Source organism: Microcaecilia unicolor, chromosome 6 (genome assembly GCF_901765095.1).
Source record: "Microcaecilia unicolor chromosome 6, aMicUni1.1, whole genome shotgun sequence".
Taxonomy (NCBI): Eukaryota; Metazoa; Chordata; class Amphibia; order Gymnophiona; family Siphonopidae; genus Microcaecilia; species Microcaecilia unicolor.
In genome coordinates, this window is record NC_044036.1 from 17,815,118 (window position 1) to 17,831,778 (window position 16,661).

Below are 16,661 nucleotides of genomic sequence, written 5' to 3' on the forward strand. Positions count from 1 at the left end.
TATGAAGAATTTATTCACCAGGAGGGTCCGGGGCTTGTGTATTTGGCCATTCCTCAGAATTACAAGGTGGGGCACGAGCGGGCTTCATTTTCCTGTTCTGGGTTCCTTGTGGATAGGAGAGGCACATTCTCAGGGCCTTATATGCTGACAAGATTCACTTGGATAAGAGGAGATGCAGCCTGGAGCTAGTCAGTATTTCTCTATCTCCAGCAGATGGTGCAGGTTGGACTAGTGCTGCTGACATTTTTCCCCAGATCAAGGCCTGGATTGGTGGTTGAACCCAGGAGCCTGGTGGTTTCCCATGGATAGGTCCATGGAACTTTCCATGGAGGGTCATTGCTTTTTGTGGACCACTCCGCCCTTGCCTGCAGGTTACACTCTGTGAGCAGGCTGACACAGGCCCCTAGTGGCCCTGCCAATGGGATAGCAGGCCCCTTGGTGCTACTCTCCCCTGCCCCCCACTGGAGCCTCAGTGCAGCAGCCAGGGGAAAAATTGAAAACCCCCCTTACAAAGATTGTGCCTTGACCCAGGCCTATCAACTGGATAAAGTTTAAACAAACAAACAAACAAAAAACAAAGCAAACAAAGCAGAGGCAGATGTGTTGGAGCAGAAGGGAAGGGTATCTGGTCAAGAGTGGCTCTGGGAGGGGCCCCTAGCTTTTGGTTGTCCTGGGGAGTTTATAAAAGTGGGTTGTCTGTGGGGGAGTCATCTTACCTGCTAGGCGATGTGGCATATGCAGTGGCAAGCAGCTGTTGGTGGCTGCCAGGGCTTCCTGCCATGATTGTTGAGTGGGACCATGAGGGGCTGGGGCAGATGCCTCTGGCAGGGCTCTGGAGATAGAATCGGGTGATGGATCAGTCCCAGAGCAGTTTCTGATACCCAAGGCCATGCAGTGGCCATTTTATCCACAGGCCTACCATTTTCTGAACAGGGGCTGGTGGTAGCAGAACCTAGTTGTGAAGCCCTATGGGAGGGTTAAATGCTACCTCCAGTGAGGAGGACCTTAGGGGGGCACACTTTTGATTTTTGGCCAGAGTTGAATCAGGCTCTGACCACTTAGAGGTGCGGGGCCCTGTGTCCCATGCTGTGGGCTCTTCTTCACTGGAGTGTGTTTGTCCATGGGCTCTGTCCTCTTTAGAGGACCCGGAGTTGGAGGAGAAGGCCCTGGGGGCTAGGTCTTCAGCCCGTTCTGACTTGAGTCAGGAGAGATTTCAGGGAAGGACAGGGAGTCTGTGGTCGTACAGGTGCGAGAAGCTCCCAGCCCTCAACCAAGTGGTGGTGGCCTTGCAGTTGGAGAGTCTCCTCCAGAAGGCCACAAGAGGGAGGACTCTATCCTTGTTGGTTATCATAAGGTTGCAAAGGCTTTTCCCTTCCAATGGACACTTTCAGAAAAGGTCCTCAAGTCAGAACCATAGCCAGGTTGTGACATCAGGGAGAGTGGACTGCGTGAAAAATAGGCACCGGCACAAGTAACCCCATAGGCGCTGTTGTTGTCGGAAGTCCGTTTGGGGGAGCAGGTGCTCCCTTTGTGTCCCCTCTAGCTACACCTCTGCCTCAAGGATCAGGGAGTCCTTGGCATGGTCTTGTGGAGGTACAAGCTTATGGGCAACCTTTATCCACTAGAAGCAGGGCCAAATGGAGTTCATTCCTGCCTCCCTCACCCCCAGTGGACCATTGGGTAGGCCCGGGGGGCCTATCATGAGTTGGGGAGGGTTAGGAGTAGATATAGACCTAGGAGGCTGGAAGAAGGGCAGGGCCAGTTTTAGACCTGTTGGGGCCCGGGTCAAAAATTAAGGAGGGGGCCCCCTCCCCCAGTCACCCCACCCACCACCACTGCCACACATGCAACAACTTTAAATTACTTCTTCACACATGAAACACAGACAGACTTTCACCAAATACAGAACAAGGGATCAGAAATTAGAAATAGAAAGACCAAAATTAAACTATGAACCCCAAGACGTTAAACTTGGTAAGTACTGCAACGCTGAAGAAATAAAACAGAAATTGTTACCACCCCTCTCGGCTGGACTGTAGTGATGTGCTCCCAGATACTTAATTGTTGTAGTCGTGGCGAATATCCAGGGAGTGGAACTGTTGCAGGAATGGATGCATGAATTACCCCTATTGTTAGCAGAATCTGTGGTACTTCAGGAGTCAAGCAGCGCACACCAGAATGAGGGAGAAATCTTCTTTATTTGCCAGCAAACAAAGCAGGACATCAGTTCTAGCTCTCTTCTCTCTCTCTCAGCTCTCTGGATGTTATGGCTTCTGTCTCAGCTGCTTCTCTTCTTTTTCTGTCTGTCTTCCTTCAGCTCTCCTTCTCCTGTCTGTTCCTTCTGCTCTCTTTCTTCTGTCTGTTCCTTCTGACGTAAACTGCTTCTACTCCCACTTAAATACAGTCCTAAGCCCCCTCCTAGCCCCCCTTACTTTCCAGATGGTAAAGAATAGATTGGTTACCTTGCCTCAGCCAATCATTACTTTAAAAATATCAGTTACATAGGTTTGATATTTCTCAAACTGACCTATGACCTGGAGCCTCTCAAACCAGACAATTTGGCACCAGTCTCTTACTTTTTATTATGATTAACTTAGGTTCATTGAGGGGCGAAGGGGCCAATCTGACATTTATTATTCTCATATTCCTAGTCTGGTTCATACTAACTACTAACTGAACTCTGGCATTCATTAAGGGGTCAAGGGCCAGTCTTACTTAATGGCATACAGCTTATAGTTTGTTATTACTTTCAGAACCATTCCTACATTTACCTATAATTAATCAAGACTTTTCTTGACCCTTTTCACCCATCAGCTCCATACACAGAACTAGCTAGGACTGTGGCTAAGTCAAACCAGATGCTTGACCTCTTAAACAGCAGACAAAGGCTCACTTTAAAGAGTCAGGCAAATATGTAACACTGGATTGAAAGGATATTCTACATATTAATTACACAGAAAAACATATTCTAAAATACACAGAAATCAGAATTCAAGAATATCTAGAATCTACATATTCTAAATATCAAGAACATCTAGAATTATTTAACCAGCTTTAAACTACAGTATGTCTGGCTCATGCTTTGTTCATTCATAATAGTATCCCCTCAAGATTTAATGGTATACAGATGTGTGTGCTAGCATTAGCAATCCATCAATCACAAGGGGTCAAAGAAATTCCTGTCTCTGACCTTTCTAACCTTAGCTTAGCCAAAACTTTCCAAGTAATTAAATCCAGCTGTCATTCCTTCACTTGCAGGACTGAAAAGTTAAAACAGAATTTAACCACCAAACTTTAAACAGAATTAATATGGCTTCTTATATATGTATATAATTATGCCCACTGCCTCAGAACAAATAAACTAACCTCGTCCTTTACTCTCAAAGAATAAAGGAGGAAAAGAAGCTAAATTTAGGATTTGTTCCTGAACTGGAAGAACCGCACCTTCAGATTTGCAAATTATCTTTTTCTTTATTGAATACAAATGCAAACAAATTTTCATTCAAATAAACTCAAATTCACAATTAGTGTGTGGCTTAATAGAACTGCAATAACATATTCAACATTCAAATGTAGTTTTACATGTATACCCTTAACTTTTTCTGTTTCTTTCAACAAAATCACCTAAAAAAGCATAAAAGAACCTTTTCAGATAAATATTTAAATTGTCTTTATATCAAAATCAGATAGTTGTTTTAATACTCTTTCCTTGCTATTGATGTCAGAATTTTAGTCTTTATGGGTATTATGGATGTTTGTGCATGGATCTCACTTGAACCCAGAACACTTAGGCAAGTCAGGAAAACGTGGATTTTTTTAAATATTTGATGTTGTTCTGTTCTTTAGTTTTCTCTTAAGATGTTGGGAAAAAATAATATATTCCTTTCAACACCCTTGGCAATGTCACTTAGCTGTAGTTGAATTTATTTAGGTGATGTCTTTCTTGCGTTGGAGCTCATCTGGGACCCTACAGAGGATGACTCCCCCAGATTTCTTCTTCCTAAACCTCACTTATAAAGAAAATAACCAGGGAAGCAAAACCTTAAACTCCTTGCTTGTCCAGGAACTGACTCCACTCTGGTGACAATTAATCAGTTCTCAATACTGTGGCCACACTCTCTAATTGAAATAAAATAAGTTAAAGGAGTACTCACTTCACAGCCTATTTCTCACTGTTGTTTCCCTATTCTAAAATGATCCAGCAGGCTTCAGCACTGCATTCAGAACCATCACACAGTAACTCATTCCATATTCAAATGGTGATTCAACATTCCATCTCACAGACTTCACATAAAAACATAACATTTCCCTGCACAGCTATCAGATCAATCTGGAGAATACAGCACACTCATACAAAAGCAGTGCTTAATCTGCCACCTGACAAACCTTGCACTGAACTCAGAGCACTCACAAACAACACACCTTTCCCCCCAGACCCAGCCTAATAGCTTCTTTCTCCAAATAACAGATTCACCTTCAATCTCCCCTTAATCCCCCTTTAAATTCTAGCACATTTCTTTCCCTAACACCCTTAAAGTTTCTCTCACTTAGTATAATTACTAACAGAAATCACAGTCTCCCACAGTCCTATGTCTCAACTGTTTCCCCCTATTCTAAAAAGAGTAGGCAGCCATGTGTCCACTTAATACCTTAGCATACAGACTCTTATTCCACAAAATTGTAACTCACTTTTTATCTCTTGGAACCCAGTTCTCTCTCTGAAACACCCTTCACACTCACCTCAGCTCACTTTCAATATCAAAGTACCCTTTTTCAATGTCACATTTCACTTTAAACTCATAAAATATACTGTTTTCTCTTACATTACACAGACACACACCATACGTTTTTCTTTCCCAGAGCTTCCCTTCTCTATCTGCCCAGCAGTCTCCCTGGCAACTCACCCCCCCCCCCCAGAGGAACATCTGACATCACTCAACCAATCAGCTTGTCAGCTAAAGACTGGTTTTTTTTTCTTATCTGTTTGGTTTAGAATCTTGCCTGTCCCGTCCCCCCATAGAAGTAAATGCAAAACTTCCCACACAGAGAATTTCAAAGTCAATTGTAACCTGACTTGTACCCAAAACAGCAAGAAACATTTTACACTACAATCCCCACTTAATCATGGTTTATTCTTGTAAAATAAAACCATATTTAAGAAACATCTCACACTTTCTTCAGCTAACTCTATTAATAATTTCCAAACTAACTTTAAACCTTTTCCAGCCAGAAGCATCCACCAAAACCCTGGCACAGCCCCCCCAGAGCCCCAGGAAAAAAACATTTAATATATGTTACCTTTTTTATTGAACACATTCAGTGGCATAGCCACAGAGAACCTGGATCCATCCTCCACTTTGGACTCAGACACCCCAAATTAGACATCACCCATTGCAGGGATCCTCAAGCTGTGCTAGCTGAAGACCACCTCCTCTGGTCTGGCAGCCAGAGCTCTCCAAGCTCTGCGGCTGGTGGCTGTGTCCTCAGGCTGCTGCCCCCCACCCCTTCATGCATGCTCAGTTTTCATGTATGCAGAAAAAACAAGCATTCACAGGAGTGGGTCGGCAGTGGCAGCAACAGCAAAGGGACACTGACGCTGGCTGCAGAGTTTGGAGAGTTCTGGCTGTCGGAGCAGCAAAGGAAGAAGTTCTCATCTGGAAGGGCATGGAGATCCCTGCAAGCTCAGGTATTTATATTTTGCATTCAGGTGGGGGACAGAGGGCAGGCGGCAAGGAGAAAAATTGGTGCCCATCCACTTTTGAGTTCAGCCATGCCTTCTCCGCCTCCCCCCCCCCCCCCCCCCCCCCCACAATCAACCGTCTGTCTATGCCACTGAATACAATACAAAGGTGTCTGTGATACATATATACAACAGTTAATAAATTCAAAATAAGACACTTTTTTCTACCTTTCTTGTCTAGACCTTTTATTTTTTCATCATGTTGACGTCGAGAGAAAATAAATCAGAAAAACATAGCGGAGGAGTGGCCTAATAGTGTGGCGGGTTGAGGATCTGGGGAACTGGGTTCAATTCCCTCTTCAGCTCCGTGTGACACTGGGCAAGTCACTTAACCCAAAGCGGAGGAGTGGCCTAATAGTGTAGCGGGTTGAGGACCTGGGGAACTGGGTTCAATTCCCTCTGCAGCTCCGTGTGACACTAGGCAAGTCACTTAACCCTCTGTTGCTCCAGGTACAACACTAGTACAATGTACTAATTAGACTGTGAGCCCACTAGGGACAGACCCAGTACCTGTAAAATGAAAAATTGTAAACTGGGTAGGTCTAAGCGGTATATAAATCCTGAATTGAATCAGACCATTGTAGAGGCATATTTTCAAAGCACTTAAGACTCAAAGCACTTAAGACTTACAACGTTACGTGGAGGGGCATTTTCGATATGATATCTAAGTTGGACTTTGGACATTTTATGCTTAACTTCTCAAATCCAAATAGCAAATTAACCATTTAAAAAAAAACATCCATTTTTTTTTTCAAAAATAACATTTTGAACAAGGTTTTGTGTTTTGCACGTTTATCTTTTTATGTCATTTAAAAAAACAAACAAACCCCAAAACATACAAGTTAAAAATGCACAAAATCAAGCTATTGAGATGTAAGAGGGACCAGCATTTTTAGCAGACTGGTCCCCCAGACAACACAGGAGAGCAATGGGGCAATGCTGTGGACTTCATATAATGCTCCCAGGTACACATCTCACCGTTGCTCTCTTACCTTGTCTGCTGAGCCCTCCAAAACCCACTACCCCCGACTGTACACCACTACCATAGCCCTTATGGGTGAAGGGCCACCTATAAGAGGGTACAGTGGGTTTTTGGTGAGTTTTGGAGGGATCACGGTTTCCACCACGAGTGTAACAGGTAGGGGGAGATATGGGTCCACCTGTCTGCAGTGCACTGCACCCACCACTAGACTACTCCAGGGACCTGCATGCTGCTCTAATGGACCTGAGTATAACATCTGAGGCTGGCATAGAGGCTGGCGAGTTATATTTTTATTCACATTTTTGGGGGATGGAAGGTGGTCAGTGACCACTGTGGGGGGGGGGGGGTCACCCCTGGGGTCACCCCTGGGGTCACCCCTGAATTCTTCCAGTGATCTTCTGGTCACTTAGAACACCTTTTTTTTCCCTTATTCATCAGGAAAACAGGTGTAGACCAAAACGTTGACGTTTTCGCCCTAGACGTTTTAGTTTTGTTCCATTATGGCTGTAAAATGTCATAGTGTTAGGCACCCCCCTAATCCCACCTTCAAAACATCCCCAACACGCCCCCTTGTGATTTGATTACACTGCAGACAAATTGTATAGATAAACATCTGCAAAATAGGTTTCGAAAATACCGATTTCGACATTTTGATAAGAAATTCATTGAAATGTTGCTTTATGACACTTTTTGGACATTTTTTCTCTTTCGAAAATGAGCCTCATAGTAGCCTATGGAACTTTGTAAATCTAAGTGCTTTGAAAATGGGCCCCTGCTAGATGAAAGAAAGTTGCCTTTTCTCTGAGATTGACAGGAGGGTTGGATTCTTCCATTGCAGGTATTTGATCCGCTGAGGTTTTTACCAGAGAATTCATCTGATCGACACTCTCACGCTTTTCTGCCATTTGCTGCTGGTGGAAGGTACGGTGCACTCCTTCCCCCTTCTGGGAAGAAAGGGAAATCCCAACTCTTCCTTCAAGGACTCTCATCGCCTAGTCTAAACCTACCACATATTCGCCCCATTGCTCTGTTATGTTGTGTAAGATCTATAGTTTCAACAGTAAACAGCTGTGTTACAAATAGGGATGTGCATTTAGTTGAAATGACAAGAAACTAGGATTTTTCTTTTGTTATTAATGGTGCTCACGCTTCCAAAAGTGCATGCATGAACAAACCATTGTGCATACATGAATGTGAGCATACAATGAGGAAAGAGTGCACACACTTATAGAGATTACTCCCATAATAAGAAAAAAAAAATGCTAATACACTCCAAACCCCCCAACAAAAAATTCTATAAATTACCTGGGCAATAAAATGACATGAACATTTTCATGCTGTAAACCCCTAGTTACAACAGCGTCAAACTTCCAAAGAGGTTGGTGTAACAGTTTAGACTGAAGATGGTTAAAACCACTGTTCCCTCTAAGCTGAGCAGGAGTCCTCCACCTACAGTCCTGCCAGTAGGGGGTGCTGTTTCACTATCACATTTTAAATAGTGAGGGATAGGCAAAGTCTGCAGGACTCCAGGGAACCTGCCTGTCCTAGCAATTGAAAACACAATATTGAAGCACCACCCCCTACTGGTAACAATGATGTTGGAGGACCCCTGCTCAGCATTGAGGGAACAGTGGTTAAAACCCAAGATTCAGTGAACATGGAGAGGCCAGATTATTTATTACTCTAGTTTTTTTTTAACAATAGTTGCAATAACCTTGTGTCTGTGGGAATTATTACAGAACTTGGAAATGAGACATAGAAGGGGGCCTGGATATTGTGTTCAAATTGAAGCAAAGATGAAGATAGGAAGGCCTGAAGGAGCCTACTAATGGAGCTAGGGAAGACCATTGATGTGATTATTTTAGGCAGTTTGGGATACATGTGGAGGGCAGTAGTGGGAAAAGGCCTGAGGAGACAGGTATAAGACATAAAAGAGTTGTGAATTGAGATTGGGTTGCATATGTTGGGATGAAATATGGATTTTATACATTCATCCAGGGGCGTAGCCAGACCTCGAGGTGGAAGGGGGCCAGAGCCTAAGGTGGGGGGGGGGGACATTTTGGTCACTGCCTCACCGCCCCTGCCCTTCCCTGCCGCCTCGCCACCCACTGTCGCCGCTGTACATTTTGGCTGGTGGGGGTCCCCAACCCCTGCCAGCTGAAGACTTCGTCCACTGCTGGTCTCAGGGACCAGTTCATTGCCTGCCCTGCTGTCTCTTTCCCTCATGTCCCTCCTTTTAGTGAAACTGTCAATTTTGGATTCATATTAGGTAAATGAGACTTCTATTAGAGGTGCTAAAATCTACAATGATTAAGATATATACAATGATTAGCTATATAACTGAAAAGAAACAATAAATAACAATATCTATCTATAGTTAAACAATACCTATAAACAATCGTTACATCACTGGTCCCTACATCCAAGCAATGCTAGGAGTTCCTAGACCAGGAAAAGAAGCAATAAAACAATCATCACTGGTCTTTACATTATCAAGGCCCTTATCAGCTGGGGGGGGGGGGGGGGCTATTTACAGCGAAAGCCAGGAGTTTCTTTGACCAGGAAACATGGTTCTCTGCGCAGTATGTACATTACTCACAGATGAGCTCACCATTTTACTGAAACTCCCCTTTTTATTAGGCTTAGAACTCATGTTAAGAGCTAAGGAAAATTACAGAATGCTTGAGAGTTTCTCTGTTTAGGTAAACAAGCCATACTGTGGGAATGTGGTCACATTTTCTCAGTCCAGGTGGCCAGTCTGAACTGGAAACAGGCTCCACCTCCCCCTTCACGTAACAAATTAATTAGAACTGTGTCTTATTTTCTACATTCCAACTTATTTTCACACAATCAAAGTTAAACAATCATTTTTAAACAGAATAACTTCTAATCACAAATACAGCCCTGAGTGCACTTGTTGGTCAAGGCAGATAGAGTTGAAAAGAAATCTCTAAAATCCTTTTTTTTACAGACACCCAATGCATTTTAAATGCCTACTTTCACTGATTCAAAGATTAAAGGCAATCTTTTCAAAGGCTTTCTCATTGAGTTATTGGGGGCAGGGGTTTCCTTTGCTTTTAACCTTTTCTCATCTCATGTCTCAGGAACTGTATCGGACAAAACTTCGCCATGAATGAGATGAAAGTGGCCACCGCTCTGACCCTGCAGCGCTTCCAAGTCTCCCCTGATGAAACTTGCCCCCCTATCAGACTGCCTCAGGTAGTTCTGAAATCCATGAATGGTATCCACCTGTACTTAAAGAAAATTAAGTAACTATTTGCAAACTGTATGCATGAGTATATCTGTTAAATAAACGGAGACAGTCATTTTTGCCTTCATTTAATTGTTTCATTTCACAGACATCTGCGATTTAAACAGAAAAAAAATGATGTAGCATTCAGCTTCTGAAAACAATGTTTTCAAGAAGATGCAAACCCTCCATCTCTCTAATTCTGATGTACAAATACAGAAAATGAAAGCAGATAAAGACCACAGGGGCCATCTAGTCTGCCCATCTCCCGATGCAATACAGCAGAACCTTCCTGACCTCAGGGTTTTCCCTGACCTCCTAAATCCTAGTGCTTATGTAATCTCCTGTTATTTATATAGCTAGGCAGATGCCTAGTGTAAGTACAGTGGCATAGGGACAGGGGTACATAATCACACTTCTAGGCTGAGGGACAGAGCCAGGACTGGTTTATACCAGGAGGCTGAACAAGCAGGATCAGACCTTGAGCAAATAAACTCCACACAATAACTCACCAATTCAATGGGGCTCATTTTCAAAGCACTTAGAATGGAACTTTGTAAGTATAAGTGTTTTGAAAATACATCTCAATGTCTCTTATCTGAAACAGAACCTTTACTGAAAACTTGCTTGAAGTTTACAGTACAATAAAAATAACTTGTATCACAACAGGATATTCAACTGGGATTTTAACTTTATCCAAACATTCCTTCCTCACAAATGGTACTAAGTAGTTACCTTTGTGTTCATGCAGCTCATACAAACATTGCATCTATGCAGTGCAGTTGTTAATGACACAGGCATGACAGTTATCAGTGCTGTTTACCTTGCTCCCGCAGCAGTCAACCAGGTAAAGACATATTTATTTATGCATTTACAAGCTGTTAAGCCCATTAAAACGGGCAAGATTTTTTATTTCTTAAATGTAATTTAAAAACTACCTTAAGGAGAAATGTGAAACATGTAATGAAATAGCCAAGGCAAGAAATGAGAGTGGATGTATACAGTACACTTTTATATACTATGTTCTTTCTGTAAACAGAATTTGAACCTTGTTATTGTTATTGTGTGACTTGATTTCACATGTCCCTTATTGTTCTAATATTTTGTGTGTGTGTGTGTGTGTATGAGTGAGTGTGTTTTCAGAGAGAGAGAGAGAGAGAGCGTGAGTGTGTACATGTATGTGTGTGACTTATTTGATTTCCCATGCCCCTTATTCTAATATTTTGTTTGTGTGTGTGTGTGAGAGAGAGAGAGAGAGAGAGAGAGAGTGTGTGTTTGTGTGTGTGTAGGTCTGTCTGAAAGAGAGAGAGAGAGAGAGAGAGAGAGTGTGTGTGTGTGTGTGTGTGGGTCTGTCTGAAAGAGAGAGAGAGAGAGAGAGAGTGTGTGTGTGGGTCTGTCTGAAAGAGAGAGAGAGAGAGAGAGAGTGTGTGTGTGTGTGTGTGGGTCTGTCTGAAAGAGAGAGAGAGAGAGTATTCTCTATCTGCAGCAGGGGAGTAGACAGATCTTTCCCAGCTCCTGATGTCTTCTGCTGTTAGTTCCTGGCCTTTGGGGTTCAGTTCAGCTTGTGGGGAGTTCGGCTGAGCGGTGCCACCTTTGGGGAGTACATCTGGCCACCCCTAACCCTTTCTCACTTGTTTAACAAAAAATAAAAGCTACAGTCTGCACCGGTTGACAGTGTTCTCCCTTTGTCCCGGCCCTCGGTAGAGGCATTGATAGTGTTCTGTCATGCTGGAGAGAGAATTGAGTGCAGCAGCTTTCTGACTTCCAGGCAGGATCTCCGGGGGCCCGCAGGGAAAACACCAGGGTCCAGGTACCACCGCGCACACCCTTTTCGCAGGTAGTGCGAACAGTTACCACTTAAAATACCTCATGAGCCGTCGCCTGGCCGGGGTGGACATGATTCTAGAGAAGGGGAACTGAGAAAAAGAAAGAATTTAACCGACAGCCCGTGTCGCCCCGCCCCGCCAGCACCACCTCACTCCCCCTAGTCAGCCCTGAGTGCAAATAACCCAGCAATGACGTCTCGCGAAACACCCAAAAAGGGAGAACAGAACATTCCACCCGACCATACCATGTTACGCCGGAGCTAGGGGGAGAACGGATGGCAGCCGTCTGCTTCTTCACACGGACAGCCTGCCCTTTAGGCGGGGAATTGGTTGATCAAAAGCGGAGCAGCACCCTAAGCCTTCGGCCCTTAAATTGGAAGGGGTCCATTCATTCCTACACGGGGGCGTGGGAAGGCAAGCAACACGGGGCAGAGCAGAGCAAAGGCGTGCGTCTGTCCTCCCTCTCCTCAGAGGCGAACCGGCAATTGGGTGCAGTGGCCGAATGCGCGAGAGACCTGTGACGTGACGCATGCGCAGAACAGCTGCGCTGGTCTGCGCATGCGTGGCACGTCGGTCACTCTTCATTTATATAGTAGGATGACATTTGTATCCCGAACAAGCTCAGCTTCAATGTGGCTTACATTCAAGAAAAACATCAAAAATATGATGCAATCAGATAATTAATTCTAACATTTTAACATATTAGGAATAATTGTGTGTTTGTCGTGAAGCTAGGCTAGAGTATTGGTTACATTGAAACATATTACAGATGGCAACATTAGTTTATTGTCTTTTGATAAGATATGTACTTAAGTACCTTAATTGCTTGGGTAGAGAATTCCAAAGTTTAATACTCTGATATGTGAAGCCTGCAACAAGGATTGATTTGTAAGAAAGACCTTTGCAGTTTGGATAATGGAGTGCGAGGTATTCTGTAGATGTTTTTACTATATTACATGAAGGTAAATCAATTAGTTGTTGCATGTACATAGTAACATAGTAACATAGTAGATGACGGCAGAAAAAGACCTGCACGGTCCATCCAGTCTGCCCAACAAGATAACTCATATGTGCTACTTTTTGTGTATACCCTACTTTGATTTGTACCTGTGCTCTTCAGGGCACAGACCGTATAAGTCTGCCCAGCACTATCCCCGCCTCCCAACCACCAGCCCCTCCTCCCAACCACCGGCTCTGGCACAGACCGTATAAGTCTGCCCAGCAGTATCCCCGCCTCCCAACCACCAGCCATATATGATTTGGCAAACAGTAATGTATATTTTAAAGGTGATTCTGATGTTTATGGGAAGCCAGTGAAATTTTAACGAGAGGTGAAGCCTTCTGAAAGCGAGGAGCACTACATATAAGGCAGGCAGCGATATTTTGTGCTGTTTGTAATTTTTTAAGTAGTGAGATTTTAACACCCGCATATATAGCATTTTACAATAATCAAATTTGGATAGTACCAGAGATTGGGTTATAGTTCAAAGTTTGGAGCTTGGGAAGAAAGGACACAACCTTTTTAACTTCCATAGTGTATGGAAGACACTCAAGACCACCTTCGAGACCTGAGGTTCGAATGATAAACGCTGGTCGATGGAGATGCCCAGGATTTTCATTGATTGATCTAAGGCATGTGATGTGTTGTCAGTAATGAAGTTTTTTTAATGAAATGGGTTGATAGAGGTTGGTAAGAATGAGGAATTTAGTCTTTTGCCGATGTAATCCCTACCCATCTTCAAATTCTTGCTCAAAGCCCACCTCTTCAATGTTGCCTTCAGCACTTAACCACTACACCTCTACTCAGGAAATCTAGACTACCCCAACTTGACATTTCGTCCTTTAGATTGTAAGTTCCTTTGAGCAGGGACTGTCCTTCTTTGTTAAACTGTACAGCACTGCGTAACCCTAGTAGCGCTCTAGAATTGTGTAGTAGTAGTAGTAGTAGTTTGAAACTGGATGCCGAAGATTCCATCAGATCTAAATATAGATAATGGATAATTGTAAAAGTCCTTCAGCCATAAGATATTCCCTTTCCCTGATCTGCCAGAATGCCTGGGGAGGTACAAAATGTAGATGAAAGCTCTTAATTTTTCTCCTGTTTCCCCAAAAGCAGTGTTGTGGGGGTATTGTGCTACTACTAATGCATTACAGTAATTAATTACTTTTCTACAGTAATCAAATGAGCGTTTAACCACTAATTAACTATAATAAAAGAGTTACTATAGTTAATTACTTTCTAGGATGGTAACAGTAATCCCAGGAGGATTATATTTCCTGTTACTCACTCTCCTTCGCTTCCCTTTTTCCAAGAATTGCTTCACACCCATGAATCCGGCAATGAATTGAAAAATAACCTGTACTTACATAGTACATAGTAAATGATGGCAGATAAAGACCTGTACGGTCCATCCAGTCTGCCCAACAAGATAAACTCATTTTGCATGGTATGTGATACTTTATACCCGAATTTGATTTGTCCTTGCCATACTCAGGGCACAGACCGTAGAAGTCTGCCCAGCACTGTTCTTGTACTAAACGTTCTGAAGCTAACGTTGAAGCCCCTTAAAATTTACACTCCAGCCCATCCATATCTATACAGTGATGATCAGGGCACAGACCGTAGAAATCCGCCCAGCACTGGTTTTGCTTCCCAATTTCTGGTGTTGCCACCCAATCTCCGCTACGATTCCGTGGATCAATTTCTTCTAAACAGGATTCCTTTGTGTTTATCCCATGCATCTTTGAATTCCGTTACCATTTTCATCTCCACCACCTCCCGCGGGAGGGCATTCCATGTATCCACTACCCTCTCTGTGAAAAAATACTTCCTGACATTACTCCTGAGCAGGGGCGTATCTGGACTCTGGCGGTAGGGGGGGGCCAGAGCCAGAGGGAGGGGGCACATTTTACCCCCCCCCCCCAGCACCACCGATCCCCCCCCCGCCATTTCCGGACCCCCCCGCCACTGCCAGACCCCTCCCCTCACCACCAATGACACTCTCCACCCCCTCCCACCGCTGCCAACCCTCCCCCGCTGCTGTCACTTACCTTTGCTGGCGGGGGACCCCAACCCCCCGCCAGCCGAGGTCCTCTCTTCCATGCAGGCTGCAAGTTGCAATGCTTCCTGTTCTTCTGAGTCTGACGTCCTGCACGTACAACACACAGGACGTCAGACTGAGTTCCAAATTCTGAGTCTGACGTCCTGCACGTTGTACGTGCAGGACGTCAGACTCAGAAGAAGAGGAAGCGTTGCAACTTTCATCCTGCACGGAAAAGAGGACTTCGGCTGGCGGGGGCTTGGGGTCCCCCGCCAGCAAAGATCGGCGACGGGTTGGTGGCGGGCGTGCGGGAGGGAGGGGGAGGTGGAGAGGGTCGATGGTAGGGGGGTCCAGGGCAAAATCTGCGGGGGCCCAGGCCCCTGTGGCCCCACGCAGATACGCCCCTGCTCCTGAGTCTGCCCCCCTTCAACCTCAATTTATGTCCTCTAGTTCTACCACTTTCCCTTCTCCGGAAAAGGTTTGTTTGCAGATTAACACCTTTCAAATATTTGAACGTCTGTACCATGTCACCCCTGTTTCTCCTTACCTCCAAGGTATACATGTTCAGGTCGGCATGTCTCTCCTCGTACAGTTTGCAACGCAAATCCCATACCATATTTGATATTCCTCCTTGGCTTCTGGGTCCTCTCACTACTCAGACCATGCAGTGCTACACTTGGGATGTCTTCAGCCGACCCACACTGCTGGCCTTCTCTCTGCCAGATCCCACTCAGAAAATTGCATCCGAAAGGTGAGATCTGGCAGATGAAAGGTTCTGCAGGTTGGCAGGAGGCAGCCTGAGTGGTGAGAGGACCCAGACGTCAAGGAGGTGCATAGCAGGTGAAACCCCACCACTGGGTGGGTTTTGATGAGAATTAAGGAGAGAAGAAAATCTTGGTAAAATGCTTTTAAAACACAAACAGGTTTATTTTTGTCTAAGGTGAATAGGGACTTCATAGCTTTTAGTTTTAGCTTGCCTTAGGAGAGCTGCATAGGAATGTAGCTGATTGAACATTGCTACATTTGCAGGAGGAGGATGGGTCTCACAGCTCTGCCTGCATGTAAATGGGGACCGACAGGAAGAATGTTGGGAGCTCTTTTACACATTATGAATGGATTAATGCACTGAAGGGAATAAAGCTTGTGGGATCCAAGATGCACACATACTGAATGGAAAGAGCTGGATCAGAATAAGGGAATTGAAATACCTGCTCCCCCATGAGTTTAGGGAAGGGGGAGATTGGTGGCTCTACTTCCATGCTGTCCTCAGCCCAGGGCCGCCGAGAGACTGATCTGGGCGCAGGATGGCTGCTCCCCTCCCAGGATCTCTGCTACTGTGCGGTCTAGAGAGAAAAGCAGCTGCTTGGCAGGCAATGCGACAGCTTGAAGAGCAGCGCTGGAGGAAGACCTCTTCTGCTGGTGGGCCCTGGGGGGGGATCCCCACCAGCCAAACCAGAGGTCCTGCTGTTTCTGCTGCTCCGGGTTCTCCCCAGCCTCCAAGTGGGGCCCGGCGCTGGAGTTTTCTCTCTCCTGCTCCTGTTGGGACGTGATCACCCGGGTCTCGTCAGGAGCAGGAGACAGAGACCCTGGCGCCGGGGCTGGGGAATTTAGCTCCCCCTGACCCCCCTCTCAGCGGCCCTGCCTCAGACACGTCCTGAGATTGCTCAGGGTTCCATCTGGCACCAACTTCTATCAAGTCTATTGGTTCAGCTACCTCCTCATTTTTCGCCACCTCCAGAGACGCCAAGGGTGGCCCATCCCAGTGCTGGAGATTGAAGGCCAAATGAGTAAGAATTTTCTCATGGGCCCCAGCCATGTGTAT

General features: G+C 44.9%; 1 pseudogene; it reads left to right on the forward strand.

Moving 5' to 3' along the window:
• Positions 1-10,060, forward strand: part of LOC115471797 — a 68,388-nt pseudogene extending 58,328 nt beyond the window's left edge.
• Positions 10,061-16,661: the final 6,601 nt, after the last annotated feature.